Raw genomic sequence first — 4,181 nt, forward strand, 5'->3', positions numbered from 1 at the left:
CTTCACCTGTTTATATTAGAAACATGATTGTGGACATCTGTGTTTTTGTATGTCCAGCAACTCTTCCTTTGGAAGAACAGTATCTCGCTTGCTTCATCTATGTGATTTTTACAAGTCTGGCATTCACGTAGTTCCCTGCTCTCCCGAACACATGGGTGATCATGGGGCCCAAAGCTAGGCCAATCTGTCTTTTTCTACTGGGAATGACACACTTACACACTTGTGTGAAGACACACAAGAGCACAAGATAGTTGTAATTTATTTATCCAGTAGCAGCACTAAAAAGAGGAGTGTCATACATTGCTGCTGTTACAAGCTGAGCTGATTCCTCTATCTGTGAACTATTCAGAATCCTTCCACTAAAGACCCTTTCCTAATTTAAAATCATTAGAAACCCACTGCTGCTAATAGCCAAAGAACCTACAGTGAAACAAAGCAGGATGCTATGGTCCTCCCCACCCCCTACCATGTCCTCAGCCTGCCTTTTGTCTGTAGAAAAACTTGAGCCAAAAAATAAGTTTAATCAGAGAGGTGAGAAAATGCAAAAAACAAAGGAAAGCAGTCAAACAAGACAAAATAATAATAGTTTGGTCGTTAAGCAAAGTCAAGGACCTTTAGTTCCTCCTCACAGGTTATAGATGATATTCTGAGCTGTATCCTTGAGCTGTTTTGTAGATACTGAAACCCGCACCAGGTGGAAGAAGTTAACCACATGATGCCCAGACTGTAGCCATGACATAAGCTGCCACAATTCCGAGAACTGGCCTCAAAAAATGAAAATAAACTGACCCTGGAACTGAAGACTAACTGTACTTAAAACAATCAAGATGACGCTGATCAGACCACCGCATGAGCAATTTCAAGATGACTGTCAGAGCTGACCGTGCTGTTTCTGCATGTAGCCCCTTCCCTCCACCTATACACCTCTAAACTCCCCTTTAAAAGCTGTTGCCCACTGGTCGTCAGGGGAGGAGTTGGCCTTCGGACATGAATCCGCCCTCCCCGCCCCTTGCCTCTTCATTGGCTTTAGAGCAGCGAGCAGCCCGGACCCCACTTTCGGTAACAATAGGATACACTTTTATCACCGATCTGCTGATACAGAGAAGAAATATTCTCCCAACTGCTTCACCTCTTCTTTTGGAAAGAAACCAGCTTGAATTAATCCACAATTAGTTAGAACTTACCTCTGATGAGGAGAAAAACTTCGTAGGCATCCCTCAAAGCTCTGAAGTGTTTGTCTCAACGTCCACTCAGGGAACAGAGTATTTCAGAGGTACTACTCAAAAGCTGGTCTGCCTTCCAAGGCCATCAGCTACACCTGTGGCTTGTTAGAAATGCAAATAAGGAGCTGACTGCAGTGGTTCTCAAATTTCAGCATGCTGAAAAGTCACCTGGAAAGCTTGTTAAGGGTCCCTGGGTGCACCCCAGAGATTTAGTAGGTCTGGGATGAGGCCCAAGAATTTGCTTTTTCTAACAAGTTCCAGGGTGGTACTACTATTGTCCTTATTCCTTAGACCACATTAGAGCAGAACAGGGAGACTTTGTCACTTCTTCTGCTTCTAACCTGTATCTTATCTGACAAAAAGCTCAGCTGCTTTCAGTGGCAAATAACAGAAACTGGCTTAAATAACAAAGGGAATTTATTTCATACAAATTGCAGTTTACAGGTTTAAGGGCTTCAGCTGTAGCCCAATTATGTTGCCAGCTACCTGGTTCTTTCCAAGTAAATGACCTCTTTTTGAATGTAACTGAAAACTGTGAAGCTGCCAGCTGTGGACATACTTACCAACTAACCACCATTCCTTGAATTTATCTTCAATCCTACTCATAGAGCATTTTTAGCACATTTTAGGGCCTCAAAAAAAGTAAATGTTAATCTGTCCTTCCTCCTCCTTTAAGGATGTCTATCTATTATTTCTACTCCAAACAATTTCTTTTTTCCACTTCCACATCCTTCTGCCATACCAGAATAATTCCTATGCATAGAGAGTGGAGAACAGACATGGTCCTTCTTTAAAAAGCTTTAAAGTCCAGCTCAGATGATTCCTAAGTTTTCTTCACTCTCTCCCCAAACGAGCTTAGGAATCCTTGTTACTCCAACCTTTTCTCTTATACAATGTATCACATTTTACTATGTATATATAATAAATGCTGTGTATATAGAAAAATATGAATAAGTATAAATTAGGCTCAATCATGTAGAAATGTTACCTGGAAACTGGGTTAGCCTATTGGTGGTGTCGCCAAAGGACACAACCAAGCCAGATTGCTGGAGAAGGACTTACTACTTGCTGCAAGTAAGGAGAATACCAGGGATTTTTCCCAAAGAAGTCTCTCTCTGAACAGCGAAACTGGGGAAGTTTAAGCTATTGGTACATGCATATTCATGAAGGGGCTTGGATGACAGAGTTCAAGCTTTAGTTGATTGAAGTCATGAGGGTCAGAAAAGGTCACCGTCATCATCCCTTAGATTCCAGTTGATCTGGTTGTTGAGATTTAAATTCTGCAAAACAGCCAAGACAGAGCTTTAGGTTAGTCTTTACCATTGAAAGAGAACTGGGAGTCTTTACAACTGATATATTATCTTTGCTCTTGTTATTTCTCTCGCCTGATAACAGTCCTTTGTTTCTGAATTCTTTTGTCCCCTTAAGATCATTTATTACTGAGACCTGTTCAAAGTCAAGCATTATGGCCAGGCTTAGATCACAAAATGGCTTAGGCCTAAAATGGCTTCTCTTATGTCAAGAAAGCCATGCTTGGTTCTCTTTCTCCAAGGACCTCCCCTACGCTATCTGCCTACAGAAAGAGATAACTGGGGGAAACTGACAATATGGCTATAAAGGCCATGGGTTTTTGTAACTTGGATCAGGATCCGTTCAGTTGATCTTACTGGGATACTCTCACTTTGAAATAGGAAACACACAAGGGTGATAAAGGTTGGTAAAACATAAAAATCCCATAAAAGAAATCATATTATGTTTTATTAAATCCAAATCTTAAAATATCTGATGGTGTCTTGAGAAATCAATAATATTGTATTCTTTTTTAACAATACTCTTCTGCCTTGGGATAGTTAACTATATTAACTGTTATTTCTCCATGTAAGCAAAAAGGAAAGAAAAAGCTATAAGGTCCTTAACTGGACATGTCTTCAGTTGAATAAATGCTCTGAAGAGTACAGAGTTGATTTATAACTCCACTTGAGCCATTTGCTTTACTGATGGTCTTTTCTTCTTCCATCCAGCCTGGTAAAGCCCTGTCAAAGAAAACAAACGACTTGGACTCTGTGTGTCCTGTCAGTGTCTACTTTATCTGGAGGCCTTCATGTTCTTCTCTTGTGCATGTCTAATAGTCACCTCTCAAGGTAAAGGAGAGAGTGAGCACACATGGCTGAGCAAATGAGAAATAAAACTACGGAAATTTTCAGAGAAAGTGCTGAAAAGGAGAAGTTGTCTCACCCCCCAACTCACATTGCCTTTAGGTTTCCCCTTTTTGTCCTTTCCTTCTCTCAGCTCATTAACTCAGGCATTGGCATAGACAAGATGAAATTTTTTAACATCTTTATTGGAGTATAATTGCTTTACAATGGTGTGTTAGTTTCTGCTTTATAACAAAGTGAATCAGCTATATGCATGCATATATACCAATATCCCCTCCCTCTTGCGTCTCCCTCCCACCCTCCCTATCCCACCCCTCTAATGGTCACAAAGCAACAGACCGATCTCCCTGTGCTATGCGGCTGCTCCCCACTAGCTATCGATTTTACATTTGGTAGTGTATATATGTCCATGCCACTCCCTCACTTCGTCCCAGCTTACCCTCCCCCCCTCATGTCCTTAAGTCCATTCTCTACGTCTGTGTCTTTATTTCTGTCCTGCCCCTAGTTTCTTCAAGACCAGTTTTTTTTTTTTTTAGATTCCATATACATGTGTTAGCATACAGTATTTGTTTTTCTATTTCTGATTTACATCACTCTGTATGACAGATTCTAGGTCCATCCACATCACTAAAAATAACTCAATTGTGTTTCCTTTTATGGCTGAGTAATATTCCATTGTGTATATATATATATGTATATATATATATATATATATATATATACACGACATCTTCTTTATCCATCCATCTGTCGATGGACACTTAGGTTGCTTCCATGTCCTGGCTATTGTAAATGGAGCTGC

At 40.4% G+C, this 4,181-nt stretch overlaps 1 long non-coding RNA gene across 9 annotated transcripts in view; it reads right to left on the reverse strand.

The window, feature by feature from the left end:
• Window positions 1–1,622: 1,622 nt before the first annotated feature.
• Window positions 1,623–4,181, reverse strand: part of LOC114487968 (uncharacterized) — a 93,141-nt gene continuing 90,582 nt past the window's right edge. For all 9 annotated transcript variants that reach the window (XR_003683539.2, XR_008619549.1, XR_008619553.1 and 6 more), the window contains one exon: window positions 1,623–2,503. This is a non-coding gene — a long non-coding RNA (uncharacterized lncRNA). The remainder of the gene's footprint in view (window positions 2,504–4,181) is intronic.

This window comes from Physeter macrocephalus, chromosome 16 (assembly GCF_002837175.3).
Source record: "Physeter macrocephalus isolate SW-GA chromosome 16, ASM283717v5, whole genome shotgun sequence".
Lineage (NCBI taxonomy): Eukaryota > Metazoa > Chordata > Mammalia > Artiodactyla > Physeteridae > Physeter > Physeter macrocephalus.